We start from the raw sequence: 15,138 nt of genomic DNA, 5'->3' as shown, positions 1-15,138 counted from the left end.
GAAAAAAATAAATTTTCATATAAATTGTTATAATTTTTTCTATTAATATCGATTAATTATTATTGTCATTTATATTTTCTATAATATTGAATTATAGTTTTTTTTTTATTCAATGAAAAGTTATTAAAAAAGTTTTCTAATAACTAAATAATAATTGCTTTCTTGACACTTTTTTGTAACTAAAATATTAATCCCATAGAAACAGAAAAAAGTTGAGATAAAAATAGGGAAATACTATTCTAAAGGGGTGTTGAATATATATGTATATAATCAAAGAATAAAGGGTGATTAACGATGACGCAATTGAACACGTGGTTATATTGGATAATTTTTTTGTCAGAGGAATGAACAGCCAGTCAATAAACGAAATTTATCATTAATTTTTTTTTTGTCATTAAATTAACAAATGATAACTGATGCTGAAGTCAATGATGTTTGAGGATGATAAACCATTATCATCATCACAACCTTTCAGTCAATCGATACCACAAAAAAAAAATAATAAATAACTATATTCTTTTATTATTTATTATTGCTGAATTTAGAGCTGCTGCCGGATCTGGTGGTAAACGGAAACGTAGTGACACACAACAATAATGACAACAACAACAACAACAACAACAGATACAATAATATCATCATTAGCAAGACGTTCATTATACAAAGTACCAGAAGTACAGTGATAAATAATTTATCATAAATTATAACATCAAACATAAATTATACTTGTATTTATTATTCAAGAAATTACGTAACCGATAGCTATTGTTCTTATCACATTTCTAAAATGTACAAATAATATATTGATAAATTTACATATATAAAATAATAGTTTTGTTTTTTCAGGTCATTCGAGTTTTTATTTTTGTCTTACTTTGGTCTGTTAATTTGTTTTTAATGAACAAAAAAAACCCACAACATTTTGTCGATGAGAAAAATATTTATATAAAATCGTACGACTTATTTGATACACAATCAACGAACGCCTATGTATAGATACAAAATTTGACTACATTAATGTAAAGTTTGTTATTTAATGTTTTATTTACAACTAATCACTTTCGTCGTCAATCAGGTGATGAATATGACATCAATAAACATCTCCTTCCACCAATCAATTCGACACGATGATCTCAGTTTAAAAGTATAAAAACAGAGTTTAGAAAAAAACTTGAAGCATTATCTCTTCACAATAAATAACAGCAAACCAACTATCAACTGTAAGTCTTTTTTCATTTAATTTTTGTCACGATTTTTTGTAATACTATCTAATATATATCTTACTGAGCTTATGAGCTTTCCATATTTATTTTTTCATATAAATTTAAGTGTAAAAAAAATATTTGTGTTAAAATATCAACATTCTGATATGTTAGTTGAACACTTTTTACTTTTGTTAAATTAATTATATGTTAAAATACAATTGTTGACTGTCTAAAATGATAAATTAGTCTCTCGAATATATTTTAACACTTTATAGTGTTGATTTGACTCATAACTTTTATAATTTTTTGTAAGGCAAATTTTACTTTTACAACCTTTTTTTATTTTTGATTTCAGATTTATTTTTGAAAATGGCTGTCAAAAATATATTCCAGATTGTGTTTATATTCTCGGCAGTTGTGTTAATGGCACAAGTAATTGCTGAAACAAATACAAATTCAAACCTTAATACAAATGCAAACCATAATACAAATGCAAAATCCCCAGAACGAGGTGGTTGTACTGGATGTCCAATTGAACTAGACCCTAATGATGAAAAAGTAAAGTTATATATTGATAAAGCATACCAGAAATTCGCAATGAACTATCCAGGAAACAATTCTCCAATAGTAGTTGACGTACCGCATGCAACTCAACAAGTTGTCGCTGGTGTGCAGTATGTTATAACTGTCAACATTGGCCAAAGCAATTGCACAAAAAGCCCAGAGCCTCCTAAGAACTGTGTTCTTTTAGAGAGTAGTCCAATTTATAAATGCATTATCACCGTCTATGTTAGAATATGGGAAAATTTCGAAAAAATTGACGTTAGTTGCGAGGGTTTAACTTCTTCAGTTGGCAACTCTAACTAATTTTTTTTTCTTCATATATTTGAATTACATTAAAATAATAGACACGATGACGAACTTGGTTTCCTTGATACTTGATTTTCTATATATGTATTCATAACATAAATTTAAAATAAAACTATTATGGTTTTTCTATTATTTTAACCATGAAAATGTCAATAAAAAAAATTCATTCATTCGTATTTTTTGAAGATATTTTTAGCAATTAAAAAACAACGATTAATCGGTAAATTGTTTTTATTTTTTATACTTATATAATTAAAATTTTGAGGTTTTGTTGGAAGATAGTTGGTAAATTAGTTGAGGACAAAGTCTGAATATAAACTTGAGTTGGCAATTGATGGTATACTATTGTCATCCAGTGTATGTTTATCTGCTCTCTCGACGTTTGCTTCGATAAGTTTCACTGTTCTGGTGTCTGATGCTGCAAACATTTGGCTAATTACAATGGAAATTAACCCACCTATATGTCTGACCTTCTTCAATCTTTATACATGTAATAATATAAACCTGATATACATGTGCAGTCTTCTTCTATCTCAACTTTAGCTCTTTGTGGTAAACTATAGAAATATATATGTATTCGTTGCAATGTACAAGTATATGGTGCAATAAAACCAAACCCCTTTAAACTACCTCAAACTAAATCCTAATGAAATTTGTTTATTTATAAATATTAGTTTATTACAAACATTTAACAATATACCAAAAATTTGTAATTAAAAAATTGACATAGTTTTTTGGACTACACACTATATATCTATGTATATTATAATTAACGGTTATTTTTTTTTTTAATGAAAATTAAAACGATGTGCACATGTATACCCATCGATTATATTTATAAGCATACACATTGTATTTTTATTTTGGTATACCATTTAACTGAGACCATTATTCACTACAACTGTATAGAATTCTATTAAATAACATAACAGTATGTGACTGTCTCATGACAACATCGTAGTGAGATCAAAGCCGTTAGCTAGGCAGTGCAACATGATCGAGGCTGGTTACAACTCAATAGTATTTTATGTCACAAAAGCAGTGGGAATAATGTGTGAATTTCCAAAGCGTCGGAGGGGTAGTGCGTTTTTTGGAAATTCACACATTATTACCACTGTCTCTAGTAACATAATAGTATATATTTCGTGCTGCTGGAAATTCATCCATTATCGAAGTGACTGATTGTCAACTTAGATTGTGTCATAACAGACAATTAGACAGACAGACATTATTAATATTTTAGAACAATCATCTAAATAGATTGTCACTATAGCGGAAATCATTTTATGTTACAAGGGCAGTGGGAATAATGTGTGAATTTCCAAAGCGTAAGAGGGGTAGTGCGCTTTTTGGAAATTCACACATTATTACCACTGTTCCTAGTAACATAATAGTATATTCGTTATAGTGCCCACTCAGAGAGTGTGTCTCAACGAATTTGAGGGAAGCACGACTTGGCGAGTGTTTCAAAATGAGTTGTGAGCTTTCTCTGATTATGTAACGAACATATGTAGGGACAGTAATAATGTGTGAATTTCTAAAAAGCGCACTACCCCTCTTACGCTTTGGAAATTCACACATTATTACCACTGTTCCTAGTAACATAAAATATAGTTCGTATCAGTTATACGGGATATTTTATAATTGAGGGTCCAGATTCTATATAACACGCTGAGCGCTCGGAGACCTATAAAACGCAACGTTGTTCAGGTTAAATTGACAAAAATTTCAAAATGATTTTAAAAAAAAGAAAAAATACCTTTATGTAAAGAATCAAAAATGACATATTTTCTTTCAAATAAATTATATTCAATTACAATTATTTAATGAATTAAAAAATAAAGTTTAATATTTTTTTTTTCGAAAAAAACATTATTTTTCCAGGTCTAACTCTTTTTAATTAATTTATTGAGTAATGCGGCAGCTCACAATTTGTTAATTATTTAAAAACTTGGTTAATTATTGCTAAAAAAAACAGCATTTTGTATTAAGAGAGTATAATTAGGAAAAAGATATTTCATAATTTATAAAGCTTACCTTTATTATAATATAATTCCCTCATAAAATTAATTTTATGTCCGGCGAAATTTGAAAAAAAACAGCATTTTGTATTAGGAAAACAAAATTAACAAAGAGGTATTTCATAATTTATGAAGTTTATCTCTTTTATAATATGATTTTCTAATAAAATAATTTTTTCGTCTGGCGAAATTAAAAAAAAACAGGGTTTTGTATTAGGAGAATATAATTAGCAGAGAGGTAATTTATAATTTATAAAGATTACCTCTATTATAATATAATTTCCTAATAAAATTAATTTTTTGACCGGCAAAATTAGAAAAAAACAGCAGTTTGTATTAGGAGAATATAATTAGCAAAAAGGTATTTCATAATTTTTAAAGTTTACCTCTATTATAATATAATTCCCTAATAAAATAAATTTTTTGTCCGGCAAAATTAAAAAAAAAACAGCATTATGTATTAGGAGAATATAATTAGCAAAGAGGTATTCCATAATTTATAAAGTTTATCTCTTTTATAATATAATTTTCTAATAAAATAAATTTTTCGTAAGGCGAAATTTAAAAAAAACATCATTTTATATCAGGAAAATATAATTAGTTGGAAAAAATGACAAAAATATATGCCGAAACCAGGGATCGAACCAGGGACATTTAGATCTTCAGTCTAACGCTCTCCCAACTGAGCTATTTCGGCATGACATAAAACCTGCTCGAACCAAGTCATTCTAGAAAATAACTAAGTATTTAGAAAATCTGTTTGTTAACTGCGTCACCGATAGCTCTGGTTTTTGTTACATTAAGAAATGTACGTCTCACATATCGATCAATTTACATATAAATTATCAATTTCGTTTTTTCTGGTATTGAATTTTTTATTTTTACTTCCTTGTTCTGATAATTTGTTTTTGTAATGAAAAAAAAATAACACAATATTTTATCTATATAAAATCCTCTGAAATCAAGACGATGTAATATTTGATATGAATTATTTGATACATAATCAACGCATACATATGTATGTAGATATAGTCAACTACGCATTAATTCAAGGTTCATCAATCAATGAAGTGGTGTATTCGAGTTTAAGTCCAATACTACCACAGAGATTATTTTATACAAATAAAAATTTTACAATTAATTATTTTCGTAGTTAATCTGGTGATGAAAATGATATCAATATACATCTCCTTCCACCTATCAATTTGACTCGATGACCTAAATTCAAATGTATAAAAACAAAGATTAGAAAAAAACTTGACGCATTATCTCTTCAGAATATATTTCCAAGTATAACAACGAAACAACTATCAAGTGTAAGTCTTTTTTCATTTAATTTTTGTCACGATTTTATTTATACTATCTGAGATACATCTATTAGTAGTATTAGTACATCTATTAAGCGTATAGGTTCTGATTTTTTTTTGTTTTATTTTATATAAATGTAAAAGTAAAAAATGTTTGAGTTAGACTTTCAACGTTTTGAGATTTTAGTAAAAGACTTCTTAGTTTTGTTAAGTTAATTACTGAACAAAAACCAAATCTTCTACAAGTTTAAATACGTGTCCGAAATGATAAATTGAAACCGTCCTGTCAAAATTTTTGAAATCAAGCATGAATTACGCGAAATCACAAATAAATGTGATGTCACGATCGAAAGCAATAAATTATATGATGTACAACGAACGGGTCCACATTTCTCTAACTTTATTAATATTATTTTAATTACTTTTTCCATTTTAATTTCAGATCAATTTTTAAAAATGGCTATCAGAAATATATGCCAGATTGTGTTTATAATGTCTGCTGTTGTGTTTATGGCACAAGTAAGTGCGGAAGAAAATACAAATGGTGATGTCAATATGAAATCTCCAAGCCGAATTGAGTCTCTTGGATTTCCAATTGAACTAGAGCCTGATCATAAAGAAGTAAAGTTATATCTTGATAAAGCCTACAAGAAATTTGCATTAAAGTATCCAGGAGACAATTATCCAGTTATTGTTAAAACAGTACGGGCAACTCGTCAACTTGTCGCTGGCCTGCTTTATGAAATAACCATCAACATTGGTACAAGTGATTGTGCAAAAAGCGTAGAGTCTCCGACAAACTGTGTTCTTCTAGCTAGTAGCCCAATCACCAAATGCGTTGTCACAGCCTGGGTTAAATCATGGCAAAATTTCGAACAGATTGACATTGCTTGCGATGGTTTGACTGCCAGCTCTGAATAATGATTTATTTTTTCAATATTGAAATTTAACTTATATTTTTTAAAACGTTGATTAAATTTATTTCAAAATTTAATCAATATTTTATAAAATTACAGTAAAACTTCTTTATATTTGCATTCTGAATAACGTAGTTGATCAAGAATAAATTCAAAATGAAAAGAAAGCATATTGTTATCGATTCTACTTGTTGAGTTGTTTTCATTTATTTACTTTGCCTACCCTGGTAGAAATATTTCTCCAACTTTTTCCAACTTTCTCCGCCTTTTTTCCAACTTTCTCCACCTTTTTACGAAAATGACCCATGGTTGGAGAAAAGTTGGAAAAAAGTTGGAGTACATTTCAGGTTGGAGAAATGGCGGAAAAAAGTTAGAGTAAATTTTTGGTTGGAGAAATTTGTCCGCCATTTCTCCAACCATGGGTCATTTTCGTAAAAAGGTGGAGAAATGGCGGAGGAAAGTTGGAAAACAGTTGGAGAAAAGTCGGAGAAATATTTCTACCAGACGATCGTCTGGTCTCGTCAGTTTGTGCGTACCCTCTTAGCGTAAATACATACGACTTTTTCTTCGTGTTGTGCTTCTTGGTGCCCCTGGCTGCTCCCGCTTACTCCTGTTTTGCTGTTTATTGCTGTTTATTTGGCATTGTTTCCATTTCATAAATCATTATTATTATTTATTCATCAAAAAAATAAATTTTCAACACAGCGGAATTAATTTTTTAATATAATTTTTTTTTTTATAATTATTGGTGTCACAAATTTTTTTCTTGTAAAATGCTCCTATAATGGACGCCCCGCTGTCGAGTTGAAAATTTATTTTTTATTTTTCATCTTTTCATTGAGTATTATCTTTCAATTATTTAGTTGCAAAAAAACGAATAAAATAAAATACAAACGTAATTCATAAAAATCATCAATTTTGACACGACGACGCCGACTAAAAAAGCCGCCATCCGGATTGCTCCGGATTACTCCGGATTATTCCGGAATTGGCTCACTTCAAGTGAGTGACTGTCGTTGAAAATTTTATCCGATAGATAGCATAGTCCAAGCCGCCATTTTTTATAAATTTGAATTTGTTGTTTGTTTTTGTCACTCGAGCACATTCATTGTGTCTGAATTGAACGAATGCTTTTTTTTTTTAATTCTTAAAAACTTGAAAAAACCAGTTCAACAAATTACTGTATATGAACTAACACAATGACTTCATATTTAAAAAAAGAATTAATGCTTTTTTTTTAATTCGAAAAAACATCAAAAACCAATAAATATCTTTGTGATTAAAGAAAAAAAAAAACAAAATTATTTTCATTACAAAGATATCTAATTCTTTTACTTTTTTAAAAAAATACATTTAAAACCGTGAATGAAATGTTTGTTTAATTTAATTAATTAAAAAAAAAACTATTTAATCTTTGAATTCAATTTTATATTTTTAAATAAATTTTCCAATGTCACTCAAATTATCAGGATTACAAAATATATATTACACTGTCAGTTAATTTTTTTTTTTCAACTGGTAACTCATTCCTGAGAATTCAATTTCACAAAAGAGAGTATACCTTCTTCATTATAATCCAATTAAAATCAATAATTAATTTTTTCTATATATATCAGAAGTTTTTTTCTCCAACTTTTTTCCAACTTTTCTCCGCCATTTCTCCACCTTTTTACGAAAATGACCCATGGTTGGAGAAATGGCGGACAAATTTCTCCAACCTTTCTCCAACCAAAAATTTACTCCAACTTTTTTCCAACTTTTTTTCGACTTTTCTCCAACTTTTTTCCGCCATTTCTCCAATCTGAAATGTACTCCAACTTTTTTCCAACCTTTCTTCAACCAAAAATTTACTCCAACTTTTTTCCAACTTTTCTCCAACCATGGGTCATTTTCGTAAAAAGTTGGAAAAGAGGCGGAGAAAGTTGGAAAAAGTTGGAGAAATATTTCTACCAGGGTGGACAGTATTTACACATACATGTTGTATTTTTTTTTTTCGTTATACCATTTTGTTGACAGCATTGATTTACTCCAACAATATGCACCCCTAGTAAAAATATTTCTCCGCTATTAATCAAGATTTCTCCGACATTACTCCGTTTTAGGCCTATTTCCTGAGAAATTACTCCGGTATGACATTAATGTTGGAAAAATTACTCCGACATGACATTAATGTCGGAAGAATAACTCCGACATGAGATCTATGCTGGATTTTTGTCTCGCTTATTGATCTCATGCCAAAATAATTTTGCCTGGACTAATTTCATGTCGACATAGTATATTGTGCAACAAGGACGCAATGTGAGTGATTCTCGCCCGCACGAAGCACACACACAAATGATGCAGAGTCGACTCTGCATCATCTGTGTGTGTGCTGAGTGAGAGAGAGGATCACTCACATGGCGTCCGCGTGACACATACTATTTTTTGGCCGAGCGGGCGGGAAACACCCGTTTGTCGCCCGCAATTTGTAGGGCGACAAAGACATACTTTGCGCCACAAATTTAGGGCGACAAAGGGCGACCCCCGCCCGCTAGGCCAAAAAAAAATTATTCCGGCATCATAATCTTATGCCAGAGTGATATTTTCACCAGGGAACTTTTTAATTATGGTATAAGCCTGTAACACAGGGATTTCTTTAATAACAACATCATCGCAAGATCAAAACCAACACTAATAACAACTTATATTTTGTCGTCAAAAACAACAAAAATATATGCCGAAACCAGGGATCGAACCAGGGACATTTAGATCTTCAGTCTAACGCTCTCCCAACTGAGCTATTTCGGCATGAGATAAAACTCGCTCGAACCAAGTCCCTCTACATGATAACTAAGTTTATTTTCAAATAATGATCGATTAATGGTCTTTTTGTCGTAACTATTAAAAAACAATGTTGATCCTTGGAACCAAGCAATCAATAAATCGACAATCTTGAAATAATAATCAATAAAAAAACACATTTGTCAAATTTTTAAAATATAAAGTTAAGTTACTCATAAAGTTTCTAGATGTAATTTCTTAGTTTAACCATGGTCCAGCTACATCATTTTGTGATTTTACTTTCTTAATTTATTTAATTATTATCTATTTATCTTCTAATTAGTTTCATTTAATTTTTTAAATCATTCAAAAGATGCTCAATTTGGTTGTAAGCTCCTTGATTAAGCTGACGCTATAGGAAATTATGTAATTTGTCGTAAAATCAAATACTAATTTAAGTTTAATTCAGTTTATAACTCAAAATGCTCTATCACAATATGTATATTCATCATAATTACATTGAATCTAAGAACCTTGTAAGTCAAGTAATTTGTTGGGTTCTAAATTAGTAAGAAGAAACTATTTTTTTTTTATTATATTATACATAGAATTAGTATACGATATGTATACGACAACTGTTTCTTGAATAATAATATAATGTTAATTTATTGTCTTGGCTTAGTCTCTGACGATGGTAATAAATAAATAAATAAATAAGTAAATAAATAAATAAACAGATAAATAAATAAATAAATAAGTAAATAAATGAATAAACAATATATAAAGAAATAATTGAGCGACTAATTAATCAAATAAATAATTAAATAGAAAAATATAAAATTAAACAAATTAATTGAAAAACTTTGAATTATATAACTATTAATAATATTTAATATTATTGAATGTTTATACTTATAATAATCATAATGGCATTGATGTGGTATTTTAAAATAACGATATTAATGATAATAACAATAATAAGTAATTAATTAATTAAATTAGTCAATACAAAATAAATTATAGCTTGTTGTATAATTTTTCAATATAAATGGAATAATTAGTTTTTCATGTAAATTATTTTTAAAAATATCAACATTTTATACTATGTAATATGAGAAATTATAAATGCAAATTTTCCAATGTTATTTATTTATTAATAAATTTATCATTAACTTAATTTAGATTTTTAATTACTATTTTTCATCATTATATTTTTTTTATAATTAAATTTTTGATGAAACAATAAATGATTAAATCGTTGATTTAATGATTTTTAAGTTTTTTATGAAAGATATAAATGTATTGTTGTTGTAATATTTTATTTTAGTTATTTTGTTAGCTGTATTGAAGATTAATTTGTCAAAAAGAAAATAAATATTATAGAATGTTGAGTATTTGTATAAAGTATCTGGAAAATAAATGTTATGATTTTATTTAGTAAAAAAGCTGTAAAATGCATAGTGAACAAAAATTAAACGACATAAAGCTGGAGGTTAAATACAGCAAAAAATAAAATTATGAAGATGGAGAAGAGAAGTATGACATTGCAAATGTGTGTGACGATGATAAAACAAAATAAAATGAGAATAAAGATATGAGTATAAAACTGTCGAGAGTACAGATGAACGTAAATAAGTGGTATTATAAAATAAACGATCTTAACTCTATCAGTTTTATAGTTTTAACCGTGATTTTTATTCTAAAAATAAAAGAATAAAAATATTCAGCTTAAATTTATTTGAAATCATAAATTTACAAATATTATTTTTAAATCAAATATCAACGATGACATGACTAAATATCTTGAACAAAAATTTTCCAGTTCAAATATTTCAAACAGCAATATTCATGTAAAAAATATCCCTAAAAAAAAGAAACTTTTAATAAAAATAAGCCACAACAAAAATAACCAATAGCAAGTGAAAAATAAATAAATCACGTATCCAAGGTTTATAATAATTATTAAATTAATAATACATAATAATAATTTGAAATAATAAAATAAAAATAAATAAACATTTCATACAATATTTGAAAGATTAATATTAAAAAAATTAAATTTGAAATAATAATAACATTGAGTCATTACAATACGATGACTAATTAATTTATTTTTAAATTAATTAATTTTAAATTTATCCAAGATGTATGATAAAAGTAAATTTAAAAAAATAAATAAATTGTTAAATGAAATATTTATTTATTTATCTTATGATATATACTGTTGTCATAATTTTTGGCAAATTCAAAATTGTCATTAAATCATTATGTTTATATTTTACTATGCTTCAATTATTTTTATAATAATTAATTTTAATTTTTAAATACCTATAATGTTTCTTATACTAATTATACGCTACATGTAATTCTACCGGGACATTTGTGTTCGGAGTATTTGAAATAATAAATTCAATTTAATTAATTAAAAAGTTTAACATTATTTTTTTCTTTTTCTCCAGATTAGAAATATCGTAAAAATAAAAAACACAAATCAAATACCAATTGAAAAATATCTGGTAACTGTGATTTTCTTTATCAAAAAAGAAATTTCAAGTCTCTCGAGAAAATCAGAGATCGCAGTTGGATAAACATTTTCCATCTCCCTCGAGATAACACATAATCCGATTCGATTGTACTGATCCGTTTCCAATCACAACTTCTTATTTTGTTTTTTGTTAGTAATAATATTTTTTTATTTTTTTCTTTTATCAATTCAAAGTATTTTTATTATTTATTCTTCAGATTTATTGTAACACCAACTGAAAATATAACAATCAATGACTGAAAATTTAAAAAAGCCTCTGCAGTGCCATCTCGAGATTCAACCAGCAAGTTGTGAAAATAAAATTTCTTCAGTTGGTTAACATCAACATATGACAATATCAAATTTTTTTAAATTTATTATTACATCACACTGGATTACTTACCGATTACAAATTAATTATTAATTTATAAATTTTAAAATTATTCATGTAGTAATTATGTACAAACATATATGAATTAATAATAGATTCAACACAGTATAATATATGTGAGAATATCGTGACTCAAAAAAAAGCTCAACAAGTGTTGAACTTCCTACATTAAATCGACACCAATTTAATTAACCTTACATAGCATCACCTCAATTATTCTGTCGAAATAATAGTAAAAATAAATAAAATAATAAAACTTTAAATTGATAAGATAAATAAATGAAATGAAAAAAAATTTGAAAAACTTAATCTGACTGGAAATTTATAAAAAAAATAAATAATAATAATCATATTGGAAAGTTTTTTTAATAGTGTAATAAAACTGACATTTCAATTAAAAAATTTCATTATTTTTCTTGATATGAAACCAATTAATTTGTCATATTCAATTCGGTGGAAGTTTACAAATGAACATTTGAGATGTGTCAAATGCATGCGTTTGCACAATTTTGTTCTCGGAAAATTCTCACCTGATATGACAATTGATTAAATGCCACACTTGGCAATATTCCATATAGCTATTCCATTATTCTATATTACATTGATATCGATTTAATACGTTCAATTAATAATACACTTTAAATTTAATTTTTGATATTTTCTATTTTATCTAGATGGGTACTTGTATGGTTTAATTAAATTCTGGTAATGATTTGTATATAATTGAATAATGTCAAAAAAACAAGGTCTTAATTAACTTGATCAAATTTACAATCTTGGGTATATATTTTGTGAAAGTAAAAGACAAAGATAGATTGAGTAAAGAGTGTTTGTGAGTCGGTGAATAAATTGTTAAACTACGCTTGATAATACTGAGCCACTGTACACCCGCAATTATCTGTAATTCTATATAGCCTCAAGTAGTGATTACTCAGGCGCCACTATATATATATACACACAACAACGAAAACACAATTTACCTCGTTCTATTATTCACCTGTTTATTGTTAAGGATCTATATTATGATTTTTTTCTTCAACGAGAGATAGCCAAAGTTATTTATTTATTTATGCAAAAATTCAATATTTAAAAGGTTAATATACAAAAATATTTTATTCACATCATTTTTATCAATTAAAGATAGCTCTTTTTGAATATTTAAATTTTCTTAAACTGAGTATATTTAATGATAGGATTACGTGCAAGTTGTAAGTCATACAAATTTGTAATTTATCGAGAAATTATTATTAGAAAAAAAATAAATATTATAATGATAATAAGATAATAATGGAAAAAAATTCAATTAAAAATATTTAGTTAGTACAGGTGTTGGATCTGATGAGTGGTGTTGCATCCCAACCATCAACTTCATCAATTGATTGTACATTTTTTTGACAATTTAATATGTTCGCACTGTGTCTAGGACTACTTGGTTCAGATTTACAATAATTATCATATAATAATGGTGGAAAAAAACAATCATTTTTTTGAACAAATTGTTGACAATCAATTGGTTCATCTGAATAATCTAATTGTTCAACACATGGACAAGAATTACTTGATGATCTTGAATGATCCATAAAATTTTTTAAATTACAAATTGAAGATATAGCTTTACATGGACTATTATCAATAATTGAATCAAGTTTATTATTAATTATTATTTTTTTATCAATATGATCAGAACTTGCAAATCTCAAACGTTTTTGTGAATTATTTGAACATCTTAAAAAATGTCTATTTAATTTTTTATTTTTCATTGAACTTTTTGGTACTTGACCATTTCTATACGTTCAATTATATCATGTTTATGTTTTTCATGCATAAATAATAAGTTAAAAACCACCAATAAAAATATTTTTTAAATGAAAAAAAAAGTTTTTATAAATAAATGTTTAAATGTCTTCTAAATATAATTTTTATCTTTGATGTTTATCTATCTCAAATTTACTTAATATTCCAGTATAATTTAAATATAAAATATAATAATTTAATGTAAAAAATATAGTATAAGAAAATAAGAAGGAATGCAAATAATACACACAATGTCAACGGTGAAATGCTAAAAGGATAAGAAAAGGTACTTTGAAATCCAAACACGACGTACCCATTAATGATTCGCCTCGGGTGAATCAACCAAGTTATGTCCCCCGTTTCCGTCTTTTGCTTCAAGCTACTTTTTTTGTTTTTTCATATTTCTCTCACTCTCTAATTTTTTTATTTATTTTCTCAATTGCAATACGAAAACTGCACAAGAATTTTATAACAAACTTCATAACAATAAAATATATATATGTATTATAAAGTTACAACTATTTTTTTAAACAGGATTATAATAAAAGACGTCTAAGAAGATTATTAATATTCAAAATGTTAATAATTGTTAAGTAAATATAGAAACGGTCTATTTTATTTATTTATTATTTTCCAATGATAATTATAGAGTTAATGAAAAATTAATATTTTTTTTTTCTATTGTGTAAAAAATATGATGTGATTATGCAATAGAATCTATATGGTTCTACTTAAATTTATTAAAAATGAACATTTGAATTATAATGACAAGTTGGCGTGCTTGATCTCTATCAGGTTATATTTATTTTTAATTATCATACCACCAGATTGATTTTGTTTTTGTTTATTTTTTTTCTCTCTACAGTCTACACCAATTTACATTAATAATCGTGCAAATAAAAATACCTACACACAGATTAACGTTCATAAAAATAACATGGTTTTTTTATTGTTTAATAAATAAATATAAACAATGTAATATTTTTTTTATTCTTCCTACTCGTATAGTAAATTAAAAAACACAATTTTTAATACAGCAAAAAAAACCATCAATGATTTTTTATTAATTTTTTGTTATCATCTAAAAAAATAAGTGACATGAAATTTATTCAAAATTTTATATAAAAATATTTAATTAATTAGAAATTGACGAAAAAAATTAACTGGGTTTTAGAGTTTAAAAAAAAAGTACAATGTAAATATTTTCTCTTTTTTTATCAATAAAATTTAAATATACATAAACATATCCTAAAATAATATAATAAAAATAAAATAAATCAAAGTTATTCTATAAAAATAAAAACTTTGAGACACTGTAAAAGAGAGCTTAGGTAAGCATCAATTTGTGA

At 26.4% G+C, this 15,138-nt stretch overlaps 1 long non-coding RNA gene and 2 other non-coding genes across 3 annotated transcripts; 1 reads left to right on the top strand and 2 right to left on the bottom strand.

Annotated features, from left to right (window-relative positions):
- Positions 1 to 4,720: 4,720 nt before the first annotated feature.
- On the bottom strand, positions 4,721 to 4,793 carry Trnaf-gaa. The gene has a single exon. It is a non-coding gene; the product is annotated as a tRNA-Phe (tRNA).
- Positions 4,794 to 5,346: 553 nt separating this feature from the next.
- On the top strand, positions 5,347 to 6,507 carry LOC122857388. The gene is made up of 2 exons (XR_006374192.1): positions 5,347 to 5,412; positions 5,846 to 6,507. It is a non-coding gene; the product is annotated as an uncharacterized LOC122857388 (long non-coding RNA).
- Positions 6,508 to 9,034: 2,527 nt separating this feature from the next.
- On the bottom strand, positions 9,035 to 9,107 carry Trnaf-gaa. Its single transcript has one exon. It is a non-coding gene; the product is annotated as a tRNA-Phe (tRNA).
- Positions 9,108 to 15,138: the final 6,031 nt, after the last annotated feature.

Source organism: Aphidius gifuensis, linkage group LG5 (assembly GCF_014905175.1).
Source record: "Aphidius gifuensis isolate YNYX2018 linkage group LG5, ASM1490517v1, whole genome shotgun sequence".
Classification (NCBI taxonomy): domain Eukaryota; kingdom Metazoa; phylum Arthropoda; class Insecta; order Hymenoptera; family Braconidae; genus Aphidius; species Aphidius gifuensis.
This window is presented reverse-complemented; position numbering and strand designations above follow the sequence as displayed.